Source organism: Pongo abelii, chromosome 7 (assembly GCF_028885655.2).
Source record: "Pongo abelii isolate AG06213 chromosome 7, NHGRI_mPonAbe1-v2.0_pri, whole genome shotgun sequence".
Taxonomy (NCBI): Eukaryota; Metazoa; Chordata; class Mammalia; order Primates; family Hominidae; genus Pongo; species Pongo abelii.
The window spans coordinates 144,830,710-144,855,918 of NC_071992.2; positions in this window are offsets into that span (position 1 = coordinate 144,830,710).

A 25,209-nucleotide genomic window follows, 5' to 3' on the forward strand; every position below is an offset into this window, starting at 1 on the left:
CCATGCTTGCCTTCTACCCCATAAGCCTCTTGCACCTGTGACTGTGTCTCTGCATCTAGATACAGAAATACTGTAACAAAGAGAACTTAAAAAAATTTAGGCTCCAGATAACAATAAATATCCCTTCATGTATTGGGCATATGTTGTGTTTCATGAACTGTTCTAAGTCCTGAGAACAATAAGGGGAAAAGACTTGGTTCCTGCCCTTAAGGATCTCACATTCTAACATAGAAGATAGGCATGCACAGCACATGCAAAACAAACTGTAGTGAAGAAAGGAGATATGCACACACAGACATGCACAGGCAAAACGAATTAGAGTGAAGAGTTTCTTCTACAACTTCACTTCATTATTATTATTATTATTATTTTGAGACTGAGTCTCGCTCTGTCGCCCAGGCTGGAGTGCAGAGGCATGATCTCGGCTCACTGCAACCTCCACCTCCCAGGTTCAATCAAGTCTTCTGCCTCAGCCTCCCTAGTAGCTGGGACTACAGGTGTGTATCACCAAGTCTGGCTAATTTTTGTATTTTTAGTAGAGACGGGGTTTCACCATATTGGCCAGGCTGCTTTCAAACTTCTGACCTCTTGATTCGCCTGCCTCCACCTCCCCAAGTGTTGGGATTACAGGCGTAAGCCAATGCACCTGGCCTATTATCTTTTTTGACTAAATGTTTTTTGACTAAACATTTGAGACAATTCACAAATGTGTAATGACTCATTTTTATAAGACCCTGGAAATGCCCATTTTTAATAGGCTCATCAAAGTCCTTATATCCAAATAATATCATTATGGAATATAGTAAGAACCGGGATTGGGACACAAATCTTTGAAGAAAATCTTCTAATTTTGTCACCTGGGTTTGGTACAAGTGACACACACCTTCCCTGACCTGGTTTTCTCATTGAAATGGGGATAAAGTTACTTTTTTTTTTTTTTTTTTTGAGGTGGAATTTCACTCTTGTTGCCCAGACTGGAGTGCAATGGTGCGATCTTGGCTCACTGCAACCTCCCCCATCCCAGGTACAAGTGATTCTCCTGTCTCAGCATCCCAAGTAGCTCGGATTACAGGCATGCGCCACCACGCCCGGCTATTTTTTTTTTTTTTTTTGTATTTAGTAGAGACAGGTTTTCACCATGTTAGTCAGGCTTATCACAAACTCCTGACCTCAGGTGATCCACCAGCCTCGGCCTCCCAAAGTGCTGGGATTACAGGCGTGCGCCACCACGCCCAGCCTGAAATGGGGATAAAGATACTAACCAATCATTTACCCAGTTGTTTAGGTGCCTGCAAAGTGTTTTGTTCATGAAAAAAAAAAAACACCTATATTAAGAATTTTGAGCCGTGGACAATCAGATCAGGCTTTGAATGTATTTCCCCAATTACTGATTCACTCGTTTAGAAGATGTTCAAAAACCATTAATTTATTTAACTCAAAGGAAACCATTGATTGATAAAAAACATTTATTTCCTCTGAAGAGAAAAAAAATACTAGGCTTTTAACATAGGTTTGCTTGTGACTATGTTTCAGAGAAGTAGGTGAGTGGCAGAAACATTTCTGTCTGGAGCTGAGTGAGCAGTGACTGGTTCATAGGCAGAATCCTCAAGTCCTGATAAAGAGGTTTTGCAGAGGGAATTCCACTGAAGGATCCCAGTTTTCCCTTAAAAAAGTGTTACTTTAGAATAATTGTAAATTTACAGAAGAGTTGCTCAGATAATAGAGCTCTGTATACCCCTGACCCAAATTTAATGACATTTTACGTTACCATACCATATTTGTCAACATTGGTAAACTACTATGAATTAAACCTCAGGCTTTTTTCCCTCAGAAATTTCTTTTTTCTCTTTCAGGTTCCATGTAACCGAGGGTGCCACACTGTATTTAGTTGCCATGTCTCCTTTCTTTCGTCTGGTTTCTTTCCTTGTTTTTCATGACCGTAACAATTTTAAGGAGTACTGACCAGGTATTTTGTAGAAAGTCCCTCGATGTTTGTTAGACAACTTTTTCTCGTGATTAATAGGGTAATGAGACTTGGGAAAGAATAACATAGTTGTGAAATGCTGTTTTCATCACATCATATCAGGGTACATGATATCAACATGATTACCACTGTGATGTCAACCATGGTCATTTGCTTACCACATTTCTCTACTGAAAAGTTACCATTTTTCCCCCTTTCTATACTCCATTATTCAGAAGCGGGTTACTAAGTTCAGCCCAAAATGTGGGAGTGGAGAGTGCGGAGTAGGAATTAAGCCTCACTTCCTGGAGAGGGGAATCTTTATTTACCGTTTCACTTTTAATTATTTTCCATATTTATTATTTCCAAACCACAAAGAGATAAATCAAAGATGCTGAAGTAGAACGCAGAGCACAAACCCAAAGATGTTGCAAGATTTGAAAGGTTTGAGAATAATAATAACAGTGAAAGTAAAAGTAAAGGGTTTTATTCCCTGGAAGTCCATTGTATTTACCAGGCACTCTGCCACTTACCTTTCAAATATTCCTCTAATGTTAACCACACTCTGAATGTTTCTAGTTACCTGAGAGCATGGAGACCCAGGGAGGTTTAGTCTTTTGGGACAAGGCTATACAGGCAGTGACTTGATACAAACAAGAGTCAAACCCAGGACTGTTAGGCTCAAGCCGTCACATTGCCTCACGGAGTCTGAGAAGGTAACAAGAGTCAGAATTGGCCAGGAATTGTAGCTCATACTTGTAATACCAGCACTTTGGGAGGCCAAGGTAGAAGGATTGCTGGAATCCAGGGGTTTGAGGTTGCAGTAGGCCATTATTGTGCCATTGCATCCCTCCCTGGGCAACACAGTGAGATCCAGACAAAAAAAAAAAAAAAAGTCAGAATCTTAGCAGTGCATCAGGAATTTAGAGAGTCCAGCAAGATTGGCTTGGAAGCAGGTGCTGTTTGGAAAGTTGGAGTAAGCAAGGGATTTAGTACAAATAGTCAATTTAGACTAGAAGCAATGACACATTGAGAAGGAATGTTAGGTAAGCCAAATTTGGTTATTTTCCGTTCAATCAAATCCTTTCCTTCTCTATGTCCCCATTTCCAGGTTTATATGTCTATCATAACACTTGTCAGATATTGTTAATTTAAAAATCATGTCTGTTTCTCTGACATTAGCCCATGAGTGCTACAGCAGCGATGTCTATGCCTTGCAGCTCTCCATAGCACCAATACCTAGATGGTGCCCAGGGCTTCCTAGCTGCTTGAGTAATGTTTGCTGAATGAATGCATGAATGATTATATATGAAGATCTCCAGTATATCAGTATTTAGAAAGGACCATGTGTTCTAATCACATCAAATTATTTCTTTAGATTGAAGGTCATACAGGCAGAATATTCAACCTTCTCTATTTCAGCTGGTGACAGCCTTTGTCTGCAAATCCACAGTGATACCGTGGAGTCAACAGTAGAATAGATCTTGGCTGGCTTGGCTGACTAGAAGTTCATCAAAATGGGTTTGTCACTTAGACAGTAAACAATAGCTATGTCATCTTGGTATTAGTCAAATGAGTAGGGCCATAGTTATTGTTTCCAATATGCAATACCCACCATTCCCTCTTCACTAACCACCCCACTGACCCCTTGTTCTATTTACCTAACCACTTTCCAGAAAGTATGGTTCAGACATTTGGTTAAAATGTAATTTTGAATGTTCAGACTTAAATTTACACAGACTCATAATATTCTGTTCTGCAAGGTTTTTATTAGCATGGCATAATTATTAGATATTATTCTAGTCCTGACTAGTATTGTTAAATGGTTTAAATACATTTAATTTATTTTTGTTTATTTTAGTCTATCTTAAATGCTCTTAAACGCATTTGCTTGTAGCATTTTTAAAGTTTTGGCTTGAAGTTATAACCAAAGAAACACTAATGAAAATTGCATGCATGTGTAGAAGACTCTATATTTTACAAAGAACTATACCATGTATTAGCTCCCAAGGGTAGGGACAGTTCTAGTACAAATCCATGTGCATTAAGAGATATGGATAAGTTCATTACCAAGGTCTCTTAATCTGTTTAAAGAGAGATAATTGTAACATTCCTTGATGATAATGATTATGAAGCCTATTTGAACATTCCCAATATGGTGAGAGATGTGAAAAAATGTACCTCTATTGAGATCTATTTCTGACAATAATGTTTTTCTAGAGTGGTGCAGTGCATCCCCTCACCTGTCTAGTCTCCCATTTCAGAAAGATGGAAATTCCCAGGCATTTCTGGCTTGGCAAGCTATGGACTGGGTGTGTTCTGGGCAGGCGCCATGGCAGTGCGTTTCTTGTCCTTAGAGGGGAAGGCTGAAGCCGATGGGCCACTGTTGAATGCAATCAGGGGAAGTAACAGACAAGTTATAAGCAAACAGTTCATGCTTTGGTGGATAAGTCAATAGGAGCTACTAGAGGAATGGTTGCTAGTACAGAATCAAAGGAAATAGAGACCAACGTGAGAAAGGAATTTGAAGGTAGGTAGAGAGATGAGTCTGGAATAATTTCAGTGTGAGAATGCAGATGATCATGGAAGCATTTTATGTAATAGTGGCAGCCTCTGCTTTGGACTCTCCAGGTGTATAAGAAACCATTGGTTTTAGCCTAGTTTCACATTTCAAACACCTGGGTTGCTTTGGAATGTACAGATGTCTGGCCTCCCATCCCCTGAGACTCCTGTTAAGTTGGCCCAGGCATGGCCTGACACAAATATTTTTTAAAAGTTCCTCAGGAGACTTGATTCATTGAAAACCACTGATCCAAAAAATAAAATATTTAACATATACCGCTTATCAATTCTGTCCATTCTTTAATAAACATGCAGATATTTTTCATGGCTTCTTGTAGAAGATAGGCAATAAATAAGGTCAGTATATTCTGCTGAACTGATGCACCATGAGGTCACTGCAATGGTGCAAAGAACTGCTGCTTTGGTTCATTTAATATTAATGACCCTGATTTGATGAATTATCAGAATGTGAACTCCTTAAGGACAGGGACTCTATCAGACAGGATCTTAGAAGAAAACAGATAACACCCTCAAATTGGATACTTTGAGGAAAGTTTAAATATCTGTTTTCAAATGTGTTAGCAGGGTGTGTGGAAATTCTAAGGAATAATTACTGAAATGGGAGCCTTTAGAATTCCTTGGCCTGATGAGAAAAAAGGAACAGTTATAGAAACTAAAGGCAGCAGAGGATTATGACTCAGCTGAAGGATGCATTTAGACCTCTTGACTGTGAAGAGATGGAGCCAAGGAAATAAATGCCCTGACTATTCTCTTCCTTCTATCCGGTCTCCTGCTCGTGCTCCTCATTGGTCAAACCCAACCAGAATTCCAAACACAAAATACCCATTGATGAAGTCCATCCAGATCCACACATAAGTCACAGATCAGGGATAATCTAGGGAAGGAGGCAGAGTGAATGCAGAAAAGCAAGTGGAAGATAGCTGCACAGGGTCAATAGTTGTTTTATTTTTAATTGATGTGATCTCCTACCCCCAATATCTGTAGGGTCTGGTACCTATAATATTCTTAGCAAGAACTATGTGAATTATGATTATCAATGATCAATGAAGTTACAAAGAGAAGTGAAAGTAACACTTATTGGGTACCTCCCAGTTACCAGGTGTTTAGTTTTATTGAATCTCACAATAACTTGGTGAGATGAATTATGGTTATAGCCATCTTATAGGTTGAGAAAACAGCAAGTCAAAGAGGTTGAGCAACTTAATACAGGGGCACATCATCTATAGGTGCAAAAAGGGACTTCTGGCCTAGGCCTAGCCAACTGTGGGTCCAAGCTTTTTCTCTAACACCATGCAACTCTCTTACTCCAAACAGAAGTACAGGTCATAACCACAGGAAACCTTGAGTGATCTCTCCATGATAAGATTGATATAAAAATTGATTCAATTCACTTTGTTAGGTACCAAGGAAATAGAAGTTCATGGCTCCCTCCTACCCTCACAGAGTTAGTAAGTTCACATATATTTCAATCATTTGTGGAAAAGTTACCACGTGGGGGGCCCAGGCCTTAAAATAAAAGCCATAATTTATCATTCATTCATTCACTCATTTATTTATTTTTCCATTTATTAATTCACTCAGTGCTTGACATCATTCTAGGCTGGGGCAATGCAGCTGTAAATAATCTAAAGTCCCTCATTACACAGAATTTACATCCTGGTTGGGAGCCAAAAAATAAACCAACAAACAGATAAACAAGAAAAATAATAGGTAGTGATAAGTATTATACAGAAAATGAAAGCAGATGATGTGATAAAGAGTGATGGGTGGTTTTGTTAATTTGGGAAGCCAGGAAGAACTCTTCTGAAAGGTTTATATCTCAGCTGAGATCGGCAGGTCTGAAGGAACCAGCTATGAGAAAATCAAGGGCAAGAAAATTTCCCATAGTGTGGAGGCTCTAAGGCAGGAATTCTAGGATGTGAGAGAAAATTGAGAAAGCTAAAGCATAGTGAGCTAGGAAAACAGTTATAAAATAGAAGTTAAAAAAGCATTTGGGGTAGATCATGTAGAATTTTTTGCCCATCCAAGTGTGATGGGAAGCCATAGGTAAGTTTTGAGCAGGGAATGCAGTGATCTGATGCAGTTTGAATGCCTTACTCTGGCTGCTTTCTGGACTGTAGTGGGGAGGAGGGAGAACAGAAAAACCTACTAAAGCACTGTTGTAGGGATAAAGGAGAAGATACTGGAGGCTTGGACTGGGGGTGATGGTAGTGGAGCAGAAGAGAAAAGGATACTCTCAGGCCATGATTTGGAGGTAAAAGGTGTCAACAGGATTTGCTGAATTTTCAGATGTGGGACATGCAGGAGACAGGAATCCAGGATAAACTCACTGAAATAATAAAGACTAAGGAAGCAGTAGACTAGGAGAAGAGAATAAGAATGGAGATTCAGAATTTTGTTTTAGCCATGTTAAATATGAGTACTTGTTAAGACCTAAGAGGAGGTGACACACTGGAAGGTGGATGCAGATACTGGAAAAAGCAGGGCTGGAGACACACTTGTGGGGTTACTGACACATAGAGCATACAGAATCCAGGGCTGCATGAGAAAATCTAGGAAGCAGGAGTAAAGAGACAAGAGGCCCGGACGAGGCATTCAACATTGTGAGGGCGAGCGGAAGATGAGCTAACAAAGGGAAATAGCAAGGTGTCACTCTTATAGTATGTCTGAAGGCCCTAATATTTCAGGACAGAAAGAAATTTGTAAATGTTTTTGTTTTTGTCTGTTTGTTTTTTGAGACAGAGTCTCACTCTGTCACCCAGGCTAGAGTGCAGTGGTGGGACGGTTTCTCTGCTCACAGCAACCTCTGCCTCCCAGGTTCAAGTGATTCTTGTGCCTCAGCCTCTGCAGTAGCTGGGATTACAGGTGCCTGCCACCATGCCTGGCTAATGTTCGTATTTTTAGTAGAGATGGGGTTTCACCATGTTGGCCAGGCTGGTCTTGAACCCCTGACTTCAAGTGACCCGCCTGCCTCGACCTCCCAAAGTGCTTGGATTACAGGCATGAGCCACCGTGCCCGGCAAGTGTTAAATTTAATCATTTAAATTAAATGCACAAACATGGAGACTTCCTTCTCTGCTCAGACTGACATTGTGAGTTATTAAGGGGGAATATTTGAGCCAGCTTCATGGATGGCTTACAGAGTAGATACACTGAATTGCAGATACTGTTAGAAAGAGCTAAAAAGCTCTCTCTATCACTAGGAAACTGAGCACCTGGGACATGCCTTTCTCAGGTGCAGTTAGATATGCTGCTTCTGTGGCGTGTCCCTGAAAACAGTGAACATTAGCTTTGAATCATAGGTGCTTTGTTTCAAATTGTGGCCCTGCTACTCATTAGATATATGACAGCACACAAGTCATTTGACTTCTTTGAGCCTCTTTTTCCTCATGGATAAAACAATGATGATGCCAATCATCTGCAAACTTCAGTGGAAAAAGAAAACCTCTTTCCTGATAGATTCAGAAAAAATCTCAGGTGCAATATGATTTTCAGGGGCCTCATTTGACCATCGAGGTCCAGGTGTGTGAACCCTCTCCCTTTTTAAATTAATTTATTTAATTTGTTTATTTATTTTGAGACAGAGTCTCACTTTGTCACCAAGCTAGAGTGCAGTGGCACAATCTCTGCTCGCTGCAACCTCCACCTCCCTGGTTGCCAATGTAATGGATATGCATTGATATGCTGTCCCGCATCCATCTTTTCCTTCATTCCACCCTATGACAATCATATCCCAATTTTGTTCTGATGGTCCCACCTCGCCCTCTCAGCTCTTGTACTTTAAATGAAGTTGTCTATCCTTTCCCTCCAGGTGCAACAATGACAAATGCCAGGTTTTATCTAATCAGCACAAATCAGCACATTCTATACCTCAGGCTTTGCTGATTGGCTTAAAGCTGGGAATATTTGAGCCAGTTTCATGGATGGCTTACAGAGTAGATAAATTGCATTGCAGATGGACTATAGGAAAGAGCTAATGACCTAAGTCAGGCCAATCAGAACCAAAACAATCTAATTATGGTGTATCTTTTCTTAGCTAAAGAAGTAAATAGATTATATTCACTGCTGGAGCGGGTGCTGCATTTTGTGAGTTTGAACCAATGAAAGTCACCATCACTACCCTAAAAATTGAGCCTATCTAAAAGATGCAGCTTGAAAAAAAAAGTTCTGGGGGTATCCTTTGAGCCCTTGACTGAGCCATGTCTGAGGGCCCTGAATTCTACACTGGACTTGAGTGCAAATTAACAAATCCCCTTTCTGGTTCCAGCCTGGTGGAGCTGAGTTTTCTTTCACTTGCAAGTATAAGAGTTTAAATTGATCAAATTGTCTTAAAGGGTTGTATTGAGGATGAAATTAATCATGATGAACAGCACTAATCCAGAGGAGGTGCTCACTAAATAGAAGCAATTATTGCAATTTCATTTTCAGCTTCCTTTAAATACTATACTCTTTCCATGATAACCATTGGAGTGGTCTCAAAAATGGAAAGCTATAACGGGACTTAAGCAGAACCAGGTGCTGTGAATTTGTGTATACTTTTAAAAGTTCAATGCATCAAGCCAAAAAGTCTAGTTACTCTAAAACAGACTATTCATCAGAAGTACATACCTGAAAAGCACACGCAAACACAAACAAATACATACAAGACTCTATAAACATTCACCCTCATATCCAACGAATATATAAGTCTCCCTAAGGTGAAAAGAGGAAAGAACAAAACTTGACATATCCTATCCGATTAATTCAGTGGAGTGTCCAAGGCAGATTATGTTAATTCCAACAGTAATTCTTAATATTTGTAATGTAATATATGACTTGATAAGATTGTGAAACCTTCTGACAGCTTATTAGCTGATGCCATTAAAACCTAATGTCAACTTTATCAACTGCTGTCAGTGATATTAGCAATGAGACAGTCTCCAGCGGATGGAGGTTCAATTTGTGTTGGATAATGGTATGAATAATCACTTAGATTTATATAGCACCTTTTCTCAGTAGAGTTTAAAGAGTTTACACACATCGTGTTCTCACAATATCCCTCAATAGAAAGAAGGGACCAAGTTTAATGTTCTTCTGTGGTTTGTGGTCACTTTACAGCTTTGAGTTCATGAAGCCAGCACTTACAATAGACTTTACATCCCCCCAGTTGCTTTGCTTGAGTTAGGATATAATGCCACTGGGTGTGGAAAGATGCCCACATAGAAGAGAATAATAATAGAAAACAGATAATGGAATGCTTTTCCACTTCATTATACCACAAACCTAAACTATATTATTAAGAACATTTACTCACAAAGATTAACTAATTGCCATGTTTGTAAACATAAATGAAAAATTAGAATACATTTCGAAGCAATGAAAAGCAGGGATATAGACAATTGAAGTTGAAAGACACTTAGACAAAATAGCGTTCCATGCTCTCATTTAGGCTTCATGTATCTTGGCGATCATTTTTATTTTTTTTTCCCAAGCATCTATTCATCCTCCTGACGGTGGCATTTCAGTTTTCCTTTGGGAAAGTTTCAGTTTTCCTTTGTGTTGCCCCTAGTCTCTGCCTGTGCAGTTTGGGTAGAGATGATCCCAATCCTGATTCCCTGGGTGAGGACGTGACCCAGAGTTGGTGAGTAAGAAAACTGCATCCCTTGGTCACCCCTGTTGTAGAGATACTATGGGATCCCAAACAGGGCAGTAGAGGCAACACCTGAGATTTTTTTCTGAATCTATCAGGAAAGAGGTTTTCTTTTTCCACTGAAGTTTGCTAAGCTGGTTTTATATAAGCATAAAGTCATCTTGTGCCCACATTAGAAAAGTTTGCTTGAGAATGAAACCACTACAGTGGGATGAAGCTATAAAAAATAAAAGAAACAATATGATTCTCAGGGGCCTCATTTTAGCATCAAGGTCCAGGTGTGTGAACCCTCTCCCTTTTTAAATTAATTTATTTAATTTGTTTATTTATTTTGAGACAGTCTTACTTTGTCACCAAGCTAGAGTGCAGTGGTACAATCTCTGCTCACTGCAACCTCCGCCTCCCGGGTTCAAGCGATTCTCCTGCCTCAGCCTCCAGGGTAGCTGGGATTACAGGTGCCTACCACCACACTCGGCTGATTTTTGTATTATTAGTAGAGACGGGTTTTCACCATGTTAACCAGGCTGGTCTTGAACTCCTGACCTCAGGTGATCCACCCACCTCGGTCTCCCAAAGTGCTGGGATTACAGGCATAAGCCACCACACCTGGCCACCCTCCCTCTTTTATATGAGTCGCGGTAATTTGGCTTTTACTATTTGCTAATCAAAGAGATCTTATGCAGGTGCTGCCTGCTAAACCTTAAGTGTTACTGATACCAGTTAACCTAAAGTCGCTTTTCTCCATTGTAAATACATAGTCAGAATAGGTTACTGTTTGCTGTGGTAACAAAAAAAATCCTGAAATCTCAGTGGTTTAAGACTACTAGTTGTTGTGTTTTTTTTTTTTTTTTTCCTTTTCCTAGCTTACATGCAGCTTTATGGTGGATAGGCTCTCTGTTGTCCTCACTCAGAGTTGCAGGCGAATGGGGCAGCCATCATCCAAAGTATTTGTCATTGTTATGGGAGAATAAAAGAGAGAGACATTGGAGTGGGGTGGCGAATAGCACATACATTCTTAAAGCTTCCACTTGAAAGGAACACAGATTACTTGGCATAAATAACTTGCTGGATTTCTGAGTGTTAATACGTAAGACCCTAGAATTTTAGGAACTTCATACAATTTTAAATCTCTGCAGCCATGGACTAGTCCCTGGACACAGAAAGTGCCTTAATGGGTGTCATTGTCCTGTGTTGTCTAGCTGTCAACATCACTAATCCTTGACTCTTTCTTTGGCTACAGAGTTATATAATTTGTCACTGGCTGTTCTTTGCATTCTCTCTCCCCAACCACTTAATTTCTTCTTAGCAAAGTGAAAAGGAGTCTCTTTGTATCCCCACATGTCAGCAAAAATGAGAAGTGAAATAATTCTATAGCAGCATTTTCACACAGGACTCAGCATGGAATCCCTGATTATTTTTTCCAAAATAGGAAGTACCAATTTTCCTCTTTTACTACCCTTGGGTATTTGTCTAAAATGTGATGCAGTGCTGCAGCTTGCTCATATACTAGGAGGCAGTTCCCTTCCAATTTTATATTATGAATTCTATCTTAGATGGGAAAAAGCCCTGTTGCAGTTACAAATCTCAAGCTAATTATGGCATAACTTTAAGAGGCATTTAAACATTGAATCAGATTAAAAGTAGCTAGCAAATGTGGAATTTGTAAAGAATCTATGCAATATTTGGCCATTTCCTAAAGAGACAGGAGACTCAGATGAGGACTCAGCAGGACACGATTTTTCATCAAATTAACTAAATTAGTGCTTTGTGGATTGCATATGGCAACTAGTCAGTAATTACCATGATCTGCAAATGAAAACTTATTTGAAGATGGAAAATAAAGAAAAGAAATATGAAATCTTTTTTTTTCTTTTTTTTTTTCAAGTCAGCTTTGGCAGAGACTAGTTTCCACTTCCTGGACACACAGGAAGACAGTATCTCCCACCCTGTCTTGCAGTTCAACTGTGGTCACGTGACTGCTTCCTGAGCAATGCAATCTGGATAGAAGTGGTGTGCACCATTTTAGGACCTGACCATGCAATCCCTTGCCTAATCTCTCATTCTGTTCACCCTCCAGTGGTCATGGTGAAGGTCAGATATTGAAAATGGTGGCATCACAAGCTGAAAGGAGATGAGATCACTGTATCATTTTTTAGGCGAGAGCTACCCAGGAGAGCCACAGATCTTCATAGGATCATGTGGTGAGTAAGAAATAAGCCTATGTGCTAAGCCACTGAATTTTTATTTTTACTCTTTTACAGCTATTTATATTCTTTTATAGATTTTTCCTCTAATATTAAGTACATCAGAGCAAACAGAAACAAGCTCAACTATTTTACAGCAGTTACTACCTTGGATTTTAGTGACATGGGAATACTAACAAAGGGCATTTAAATCTGAGTAAGATGTCAGAGAAGTCTTCCACGATAAGGTGAAAAAGTAAAAAGTAGAAGGCAAACAGAAAAGGCACAGCATGCAGAGAGGACAGTAGGCAGGAGGACATGCAGGCAGGAGCAGCACAAGGACAAGATTTGAGGAACTGCCCCTTAACCCAGGTGAAAAAAGAATACATTGTTTCTCAAAGCCAGAACCCCCAGTGAACTTCCTCCACCAGAAGGTCCTGAGCCTCCCTCTGCCCATCCCCTGAAATACTATTTTCTTTGTTACAGAGAAAAATAAGCCTCCTGTCTGAAAGGGGGAAATGAGCAAGAGCAGACTGCTGAGTCTGAGGTTTGTGCTGCCTATGTGCTGTTGAAGAGTCACCTGGAAGCAGATGTTGTGGGGAAGGGAACTGCTGGACTCATCAACATCATGGTTTTCTTCTTCTAGCTCCTGATTGATCTCTACAATTTTATTCAGTTGTATGATTCCTTTATATAATTCAACAAGACCTACGTTGCATAGAAGATTGTTTTCCCAAAGTGGAGAGGATCTTCCTAGAGAAAAAGAGAAGGCTGTTTATTTTTCAGCTCTGATGAAACACTAAAGTGCATGTAAGAGAAATTGTTTGTTGACCATCCCTCATACAGCATGCACATTACTCACTGAAAGTGGAAACCAACCTGTATTGCTTATAAAGTGTGAAAGCACAAGCTTATAAATGTATAAAATCTTTTCTGGGTGTGACACACCTGTGTCCAATTTTGAATTTTTATGATATGTGCCACTTAATTACTGGCACTGAGTATCACTGAACTTTTTAGTTTTCTAGTGGGGAAATGTTATTGAGAAGCCGTCCCTTATTTTAAGTAAGTTAATTAAATCTTATGTGAGTTGTCAGTTGTAATTTTTCAAGGGAAAAATTTTGATGGGTGGAGAAATGAACTGCCAGATAATCTTTCTGGAATTCCAGGAGAATACCAAAGAGGATTTTTTTTTTACACTTTTTTATATCTTTAAAAGAACCACTGTAGAGTAATTCTTAGAAGAATATCCTGGAAAATGAAGCAAGTTTTTTCCTGTGTGTAAGCAATACACGAAGTTACATTTGCCCTAACCGTAGGGATGATTCATTACCCAGTTTTAAAGACCATGGTGGTTTTCTAAGGTGTTGACACCCTCCATCCTCAGAACAGGTAGAAAGTATTAGGAGTGCAGGAAGTAGACTAGGGACTATATTATGGACAGCCTGTGCTTTTTGACTTCAGTTTGCTGTCTTTCTGTGATCACATCAGATTACTGATTCATAGATTCTTTTATAATTCTGGAGAAAAAGAGGTTTGTTAGTTTTGTAATTTTTCATAAGAACAAATGTATGTATTTTAGTAGCTCCATTGCATGAGAACAGTGTAACTCACACTGACTTGTGAAATCAGCCTTCTCTGGGCCATGTGTGTGGAGAGCTTTCTATCTTACCAAGTGGGAGGGCTAAAAGAACAGCAGCCTTTTTGGTAGTCACATGGCGGAATGATCAAAGTTACATTGCTTATTCCAACATATTGGTTCTTTTTAAAACTTTTTTTTTCACCCAAAGAAAAGAATAATATAAATTATTAACAATAAACATAAATTCAGAATTTTGATGTAGGATTAAATATCCAGATTTTATTTTTAATCTTAATCCTTAGCTTCTTGGGAGTTGCTGGGCTTCAGTGTCTCTGTGGTTTTGCCAGCTTGGCTGAGCTCTGGTTATTTTGGATCTTTTCTGCTTTTTTAAGTAACAGAGTCATTTTTACCAAACAATATAGTTTGCATGTATAGCTGGGAAAAAGTGTATTGCTCTAGATTGGCCAATTTAAGCCATTTTAAAGAAAGTTAGTTCATAGCTGTTGCCTTTTAACTCATAGTCAAGCTTCATTCTTTCCAAGAAATGTGTGATTTGCATTTACTTGCTAATATTTTGTAGTTTGGAGATTCTTGTGGGCATTATTCTAACTAATATGTAGACACTTACATGGAAATTTTTGGACATATTATTAAATGAGTGGTATCTGTGAAATTGGTTGTATTAGGTGGCTTGACTAATTTTTTTCTATAATTGTATATGGGCTGCATTAAAAAAACTGCATTTTCCTTTATGCTGGATTGTAAACAATTATATTACAATGTATAAGACATGTTTTTCCCTCATATGTTAGACTTTTCTTCGTATTCCATATTTATGTGTAGTCATTTTGTGATTTTTAAGCCAGGATTTGGTTTAAAAAATATGGTTATAATATATGTGTGAAAAGTTTGGTGTTTACCTTATGAAAATAAAGGATTGTAGGTAAGGTTTCCTGTGCACCTTATACCAGAATTCGGTATAATACACTACTTTCTGTTTTCAAACAGATAAATCATAATATAGTCTGAATTGTCTGTAAGATCTATCTCGGAAACCACGTTCTGACAACTATTTACTTTTGAATAGTTTGCATTTTAATATGCGACTTTTGCCTTGAAAAGTAGTAAAGCCATAAACTTGTGCAAAACAAATTTCAAGTTTATAGATATTAAGTATCTAACGTAAGAATCAAATGTGTATGCAAAAATACTTTTACCAGTCTGGAACTTGAGAAAAATCCAAGGAATTTGAAACATAGATTTTAATGAGCTGATAAACACAAATTACGTCAATAAGGGTAGTCAGGATATTAAAAAAAAAAAAAGAAGAAGAAGAAGAATACATTGTTTCTTTCCTTATATTGGAATGCAAAGATGCTGCAAAGAACATGATTATTATTCTCCTTTTGCTGATGAGAAAACAGAGCAATTTAAAAAACGGAAGGCTAATACGTGATAAATCCAGCATTCCTGGCTTGAAAGTGGAGGAAGGACACTAAGAGGGAGGAATGTGGCGGCCTCTTGCAGCTTGAAAAGGCAAAGAAATGGATTCTCCCTTACAGCTTCCAGGAAGGAACCAGTGCTGCCCTCCTGACAGCTTGATTTTAGCCCATCTGGGACTCCTGAAACATGTAAAGTGGGCACTAAGGGAAGTGCAACAGAGTGACAAATGTCCTTATGCCACATTAAGATGAACAATTAACAACAGAGCTGTTATTTTTACCCACTATTGCACTGACATCTTCCAGCAAAATGTTAATATCTTATTTATCAAATAAACAAAATAGTACAAACATTTCTGGGTCGAACTTCTGATCTTCAGAACTATAAGATAACAAATTTGTGTTGGTTTAATCCAGTAGATTTGCGGCGATTTGTTAGAGCAACAATAGGAAACTAACACAGACTCTAACCTGGTTGTAAGATAGACATTAACTACTCCTAAGCTGCAATCTTAACAGAAGAGCCTGAAAAAAAATAAACTGCTTTTCCTGGGAGTAGGAATTACCAAGAAATACTGTGTATCAGTAGTAAAGATCCTAGGAGCCTTTCTGTTAATGGTACACTAAGCACCCATTTCATCACAAATTTTCTAGGAGTAGGTACAGGCCTTGACTTTATCACATATTAGCCTTCTGTTTTTTCATTTCTGTTTTCTCATCAGCAAAAGGGATACATATACAGTCTTCAGAAGTCTCTGTTTTTGTCATTTATTGTAGACCATTTTCACTTCTTAAATCCTTTAAAATTTAATAAGAGCAACACAAATGCCTGACCTTGACAAACATTTGAAAAGCAAACATCAATGAGAAACATATAAAACTCTTTAGTGGACTCTCAGGAGTTTTCCTAAGTGAATCAGAGGAATCTGAGAAGGGGACATCTAGCTGACCATTACCACACACTCTGAAAAGAGTCACAGATGTGATGCTTTATAAAGTAGATTTGCATTTGTTAAAGGTCATTCTCCACTGAGTATTTGCACTTATGTCTAAGACACAAGAAGGCCACTCTACCTCATTCTTCCAATTTGTCTGTTCCGTGATCAATATTGGAGTCTAGACTGGGATGACTACACAATCTTACCACTGCTTGATTTCCCATAAGATTGACCGGACTTCCTGAAACAACTGGGGTGGGCACCAAGGGAAGTGCATTGGAGTGACAAATATCCTTATGCCACATTAAGATGCACAATTAAGGGAGCTGAGTGCTTCCTGTTATTTTTACACACTATTCTACTGGGATCTTCCAGCAAAATGTTTATATCTTATTTACCAAATAAAGGAAATACTACAAGATTGAGTCATAGTTCTCCACATTTGAAGAAAGTTAAAGATGTTTTTGACATTTCACATTCTGTTTAGTAATGGACTGAAAGTGTCCTGTTTCTGCCAGGCTCCTTACCACTAATGAAGACTCCTGTCTTTCATCTGAAAGCTCTACTCAGTCTCAGGCTTTAGCACCAATGTTATTGCTATTCAAGGGGTTTAAAAAAGCCCCAGATTAGTCCTTCCGGGGATACAGAACCAACTTTCTCCAGCTTCACCCTTACTTTTGTCTTCAGTCCCAGTGACTGGGCCTCTGCCTTGACTGAGATTAAGCTCTAATTTACATTTTGATTATAGGTACCTAGCTCCCCTTTCCCCCCCGCATCGTAATCCTTGTGTCTTTGGCGACTAGTTCCTTGGGCCCCCAGTTCTAGCTACATGTGAATATTTATTCAATTTAACAGAAATATATTGAGTACCTACTATGTGCCAGATTATTTTAGGTAAGGTGGTAGAAATACAGAAATAAACAAGATACGGAAACTTTATGATCTCAAGGAACTTTAAGTCTACACAATGGAGACAAAAATACATGTATAAATTATATATACAAAATAAACAAGTAAGTCAAGGGAGACCCTATTTGAGGAGGCAAGAGGTGAGCAGAGACCCACTGATCTCAGGGGGCAACCACCCTGTAATCATGCCCAACTATGCCCAGCTAATTTTGTGTTTTTAGTAGCGATGGGGTTTCTCCATGTTGGTCAGGCTGCTCTCGAACTCCCGATCTCAGGTGATCCATCTGCCTTGGCCTCACCAAAGTGCTGGGATTACAGGTGTGAGCCACCGCACCCGGCCACCATTTCTTTTTCATCTGGATTATTACTACGACTTTTCAAATGGTTCTTGCTTCCTCTTTTGGTGTCTCCATTTTATTACCTACTGCCGCAAGATTAACATTTCATATCATTATGAAAATTAAAGTGCTTCAATGGCTTCCCATTGTCTTTATGGTAAAACCCACGTTTTTAACTGTTCTGCATTGCTCTCTGCACAGCCTCACTCCCTTATTCCTTTCAAAACTCATCTCTTACCACCATCACAGGTTTTTACCTTCAGCCTACCTCCTACACTCCAGATACCCTGGTTATTTTCTCCCTCTGAATAAACTAAACTGAACTTTCCCATATGCTGTGCTCTCTTTCTGGCTGGATTCTCCATCCTGAGTTCAATCTTCTCTTCACTAAACTTTAAATTCCAACTCAAGTAGGTCTTCCTTGGATGGAAGATTTCTACAATCTCTGAGAAAAACTGATTAAGTTCTCTTGTTATATGATCCCAAAGCAAGATGTTTAAACTACAAATTTAAATTATGTTTCTAATTATCTTTTTATCTGCATAGAGTTTAGAGTTCATGAGGTCAAGGATCATAACTGCCTTATACTCAACTGTTTCTTCAGCCTGAAGCTATGCCTGGTGCATAGTAAATGCTCAATTAATTATTGTTAAATGGGTAAATAAGTGAATATTTTCTGAAGATGTCACTTAGTAAAATTGCTGATAGGGTTGTTGCTTATGATTTGCCACTGCGTACTTCTCAACTCTAGGGGCCACCCTATATCTCATAGTCATTGTTGAACTGTATGGTCTTTAATGACAATTTTTCAGCAGATAATAAGTAAAGTGCTTTGAAGAATGAGTCCCATACTAAAGAAGATAGGCTAAATTAGACTGCAGTGATAAGAAAAGCATACATTTTAGTGGTTTAACCAAAAGTTTATTTTCTGCTCACCTGTCATATACTGTAGGTCCAAGGCGACCCTAGAGTTACAGTCCTCCATACTTCATGATCTCAGGGTACTTTGATTTTTGCTGCTGTCATTTTAATACAAAGCCACCTTCACACTTGCTGATGCAGAGGAAGAACATGCTGGATGGTCTTAAGTTAGATTTTAATTGGGATGATAGGAAGAATGTCTAATACTTCTCTCCAGAACCACTGAGAAGGATAGTCACATGACCCTGCTCAGCTATAAGGGGAATGGGAAAGTATAATTCTTACATGTTCATAGAAATGGAACAAAACTGAATATGAGTAAGTATTAGATATCTCTACCATGAGTACTTTAACCTAATTTGTACAAATTTCCCTTTTGGATTAGTGGGATAAATGGCTAAAAAATTAAGCCATTACAGTGCCTTCAGTGGTAATTTGGGATTGGGGAAGGCACCTGGCACATTGACCCTGGAAAGGGTATATGGGGACAAAGCTTTATTTAGTAATGGGTACACAGAATGATACCAAAGTTGGATGATGTGCTAAAGGAAATAAATAACATTTTACCATATGGCAGCTGGCTGAAGGGTGTTTTGCAGGAGGCTGGTCCTGAGCTTTTCTATATTAAATTAAGATACAGTATATTTGATCAAAAGGTTTTTATTCTTGATATCACTTGAGCTGGGATCAAATATTCCACTCCACCAACTTGCTGTGAGGCCTTAGTTGCTTATTCCTGAGCCTTTCCCCACATCTGTAGAAAAGGAAGATTATATTTGCTCTGTCTTCCTTCACTGGCTCAGTTGAAGAATCCCATGAGATGAAGTATTTTTCATAAAGAATGAGCTGTTGGTTATATATTATAGTAAGTTGAATAGATGTGGGAATACCATGTAAACATCAAAGCACTATATAAAATATAAGATGACATTATTTTTATAATAATTATCAAGAAAAATAGAAATGAATCCAGAGTAAAAGAGATGATCATAGTGATCCCCTTTTGAGTATTCACCTGAGTGTGTCTTCTTTGATTTGTATTCCTAGAAGGAAGAATGTGAAGTCCTGTGCTTAAGACATATTGACTCCATTTCCAATTTGCATATTAGGGATTGCCACCAGCAGACATTGAGTGAAAATCTTTATTAAAAAATGGTGCTGTTGCAGCAGGCTGTGCTTTGGCAGCTTTTATTTCCCCTTTTCTTGCATATTTCAGCCTCTTAGCTTTTAGATAAGGGGAAAAAAAGTAAATATTTCAAATAAAAAGCCTAAAATTGCTATGTTAAAATGCAATGGGTGGCTCTCGCTTAGTTTCGATATGCATAAACCAACTGTAAAAGATGTCTTCTAGATAATCAGGAACATTTGAATATGAACTGTATATAAGACAAAATTAAGAGATTGCTGTTAATTCTGTTAGGTGCGTTACTGTCATGGCACTGAGGAAACTATGCAAAAAAAAACATGATATTATCAATCAAAAATTCATACCAAGCATTTACATATGAAATTACATGACTCTGGGATTTGCTTTAAAGCAGTCCAGCAAGCAAAGAAACAGGCAAACAAAATTGAGGGGAGGTGCTAATAGGTATGAGGTGATACTGGCAAAATGTTGATTATCTTTGAAGCTGAGTGACTGAGACATGAAAGTTCACTGGAGTGCTTGTTCTACCTTCTTTTATGTTAAAAAATTTTCATAAAAAGAGTACTACAAAAATTGCCATCTAAGAGGATGAAGTCATATCTGGGGGTGAGGAGCATCTAGAATGTGCATTTGAAAATTGAGCACTTTTTGAAACTTACTATAAGCAGTTCATGTCAGGAAGGGGATTGCTGTGCCTTACTCTAGAGCACATTCCTTTTTTTTTATGAGTATGACAGAGATAAAATCCAAACGTGATCACTGCAGACATGATGTCTTAGAAAAATATATTCAATTCTAATCCATAGATATGGAAGTGGTAGCAAAATAATGAGTAACAGACAGCTGGTCCTCCATCACCAAAAACAATTTGAAAGTCAAGCTTTTCTCTGTTGTTTTTTTTTCCCCCTTTATTTCCTACTCTGGTCCCCCACCAATGATTCCTGAATGCTCTGACATCTGTAGACCTATTTTTAAAAATTATGTAAGCATATTCTTAAGTATGATCAAGCCACAAATATTCCTTTGTCAGGGGGATGCAGTCAAATGGTTCATCCAAAACTGTAAAAAAAAAAAAAGATATAGAAGTAACAAACAGAGATTAAAAAAATTAGTGATAATTGATTAATTCATTTATTTATTGGTCCATTTATTAATTCACCAAAATCGAGTGCTTATATGTTGCCAGCACTCAACTAGGCCCTGGGATGCTAATGGCGAACTACTAATGGAGATTACAGTTTAATGATCGAGGGATCTTACAATTTGTAATAAATGAGGACCTGGAGACCAAAAACGGACAATGGTGACTTTGTGCACACCTGTGTGTATGTGTGTCCTAAATCACATACTGGGGAAAAAACATATTTACAACACAACCACAAAAAAACAAATATTTTTAGTCTTGTCTCTTATATCTGGCCCTGTCACTTTCTCACCAGTCAGGATCTGTATTTGCATACTTCCTTTCAATCAGACTAAGCTACTAGTCTATTCCCTAAATATGTCACCCATTGTGATGTTTTCACATCTACTTCCCTGCCTAAACTGGCTTTTCTCCTCCCTACTCAAGAAGATCAACCCTTCATCCTTCAAAACCTGGAGTACATGTTACAACCTCTCAATCTTGCCATGATGCTCACTTTCCTGCTACCCAGAGGAATAAATGCTCCCTCCTCTGTATTCTCATAACACTCTGTACAGACATCTATTGTAGCACTTAAGAGGCATTGTCATTTTTGTTTAAATGTCTTGCTGTCTTGCCGAACTCTGAAATTCTCAAAGGCAAAGTCTGTACCTTATGTGTCTCTGTAACATCAGTGCATAAGGCAGTGCCTGATTTGTAAGAGGTGATCAATAAGTGTATGTTAAGCAAATTAATGGATAAATGAATGAATCACATCAAAATAACCTCTCTGACATAAAAGTTTAGTCCCTTGAGAATAACATATCATAGCTCTTTTAGCAAAAGTCATAGGGTTTCAAAACTGGAAGAGATCTTTGAAATCATCTGTTCCAAACCCATAATTTAGCTTTGGAGCATATATTAGGATGGATTGGGCTCCCTTGGTCAGCAGAGAATGAATTGCCTATTATGCTTTGATTCAGAAAGTTAACAGGAGAGCCAGGACATAAGATAGGGAAAGGCAGGGAGAAGCCAAGGCAAAATTAAACATTTACCAAGAGGCTTATCTGCCTAGGGGAAATGATCACACACTGTCCTAATGACCTCCCTGCTGAATACTACATGCCCCTCCTTGTCTCCCAATTTGTTTTCCCTGCCCTTCTCTGTAAGTTTTTTCCATGGCACTTATTAACTTCTAACATGCCATATCATCTCATTATTCATCATGCCCATCATTTATCTTCTGACTCCCGATTCAATGTTCCTTTCACTACATGCATTTATGCCTAACTGGTTCATTACATTCATGGCAAGGGCTGAGTTTTTGCAGGCTGTATAGCATGATGTTTTAAAGCAATGCTCATCAAACCATCTCTACTGAAGGACTCATTTATAAATTTCTAATCACTCATGGGCAATGTCATCGTACTGTGCATGACTAACATTTGGCCTACACCACATGAACCTTATCACTTGGGTTTCACACACCAGAATGGCCCTATACCATGTTCACTGAGATGAATCTAGTGGTCACACTCTGGATGCCAGGATAATTGCAAATTGCTATAAAATTTTCTAGTGCTTATTCTAAGCTTCTATATTATCCCATCACACATTGCTAACAGGTCATGGGGCCAGCACCAGTCCTCATGTCACACTTTGAGGATCAACTAATTTATAAGATGGACTCCAGAGTCCATTGGTCTGGGTTTGAATTCTAGCTCTACTTTTTCCTAGCCTTGTGGCTTTGAACTCATTTTCTTAACATTCTGGCTCTCAATTTCTTCTTCTGCAAAATGGGAATACTTATAGTAGCCCCTCAGAGGGTTGTTGTAAAGGTGACATGAGTTTGTGTATGTGAATGGCTGAGAACACTGCCTGGCAGGGTCAGTAGTCAATACATGTCAGTTCTTATTATTACCACTTGACCTTTCTCAATCTGGAACACTCCCTCCATTATCATGGTTACTGAATTTCCCAGCCAAGTGTCACCCTGGGAGTGCAAGAGAAAGCAGCTCTCAGGGACACCTGAGGGAGAGGAGGGATTTGAATTCAGACAGTCTGGAGCTAATACCCTTGTTCTTAACCACTGTGATATACAAGATGGTTAGAGCTCCACTTAAGGTGCACCTATGCAGGTTGGGGCCATCCTTCCTTTTACTCCCTCTTTCCCCTCAAGCAGCAGCGGGGGTCATTTTGTGCCTCCAGCAGGGAAAAGAGAGAGAATACATTGCCCTCGACTTGAATGGCTGAAAATATAAAGAGAGACTTTACTTGATTTAGAGATTTCTGTTGATTCTCTCCATCTTTCAAAGAAGCTGAAGTGAAACTCAACTTGTCCTGCAGGAGGCAAAAATGTGACTACAGTAAGAACGTATATTGTTTTCTAGAGAGCTCGGAAGTCCAGCTTTCATCCTAACTTCATTGGCATTCTGTGTCTTGAGTCAGCACTTCTTTGGGGAGAAACTTTTTGGGTTGTTAGTACTGTCCTAAGTAGGCATTAATGCAGACATGTTCTGGGGGATGGCATTCCTCCAACCTTGATAAAAATCTATTTGTTGAATGGATTTGTATATATAAACCCAGCCCACTTCCTGAAGTGTATTTAATAAACACACCACTTTAACATAGTGAACATTTAGAACAGATAAAACAGAACAGTCAAATAATAAATGAGGAGGAAATAAATTGTTTATTAAATTTGCTTGCTTAATTTGAGTAATATTTGAGGGATGACTTGATAGCAATTACACACATATACCCATATGTAGATAGCAAACTCTTACATAGAACATAATGCATTCTAGGCACACTGTTCTATGGTTTTATACATTTTAACACATTTAGTTCTGAAAGCACAGAGATAATCTCTTTTCTGAGATGAAGAAACTGAGATGCAAATAGGTTAAGTGTTTCCCTAAGATCACTCAGGTACTATGAGGCAGAACCGGGATTTGAACTCAGACAGTCTGGTGTTAACACCCTTGGTCTTAACCACTGTGTTATACAAGATGGTTAGAGCTCCACTTAAGGTGAAAAATATCAAAAGAAGTATCACCATGTAATGGTCAGGTAAAAAGAAATTGGCCATTTGGTGAGTGTGATGTGCAGCTCTGGGTGAGTTATTTCCTGTCTCTGAACCCTTGGTTTACCAATCTCATCAATGGAGGGATTTGATGAGACAGGCCATCAGGGCTCTTCTAGTTACCCCGCACAAGGCTTGTCTGCTCTAATTAGCACCACAGCTCCCTTCTCCGCAGCTCTGCTTCATATGCCCGCTCTCCTCTTCCTAGGTTCTCTTCTCCTCCCTTTCTTGGTTGCCCCCATTTATTGCCGTACGTCACTGCAACAGGTTGGAAAAAATGCTCTGAGTTGTTTCTGCATGGATGGCAGTAAATCCACCAGGCACAACCCTGGGACAGATGAACAAGCATAAGGATTCACAGATGGGACAAAAGCAAAAGACACTGACCTCTTCATTGTGCCAACCCTCCAGCTCTAGGATGGGCACTGTCCCCACCTCTCCAGACAGATGTCATAGTAAAGTCCAGGATCAGAGAACAATGGAAAGATGACCTAAGGACAACCCTAAATTATAGTCCACCAAACAGCTGGGACTGTGTTTGATACACTGACACATCCTCAATGTTCAGCTTAGAAACTGCTACATCCTAGGTGCTTTTATTAAGCTATCTAGCGCCACCCCTATTCTATGCATAATTCCACCTTTACAAGGACTGTCAATATTTGTATGGAAATGAGCTTAAAGGCCTTTTCATATTTTTTTTTATATCTTTTCAATTATCTCACTTAATTCTTCTTGGCTCTTGGCATCCTGATGAACACTGTTTACTTCCTCTTAACAATAGGAAGTATTGTCCCTCTGCAACTGTCCCTCTGCAACAGTGAAAACCTCTTCTATTTCCCCTTCCTCCCTGCTGAACCAGGTCAGGATTTCAATTCAATAAAGACTTTTTTTCATAGTGGTAACAGGAACTCAACTCAGGCACCAAAAAGCAAAGGAGAACAGAATATCCAATGACTGTAGCAGGTAGCAGTGATGAGAAGGGCAGGAAAAACAAGATACCAAATGGATTTCATTCTTTTCCTTGGTCAACACAGCACTCAGAGCATTTGCAGAAATAGATGTGACCCACATGGGGGATTGATCACACAGCTGAGGGGAATCCACAAGATGATCTGTCTCAGTACAAACAGCAGGAGAGAAAAAATCTTGGGATACTTTCAGTGGCACTAATCAGAAAGAAACAGTTTGGTTTATTCATGAAGATATTAGTCATGTCCTCCTTCACGCTACCAATGGCTGACATTGGAAAATGATGGATGCTAAAAGTGAGTACAGAAGATTTTTACTATGTAATTAGCATGAGGACTTATTTTTGTTTGAAGTCTTGCTTCAGAGTGGCTTACCTACCATTCAATATTTGAAG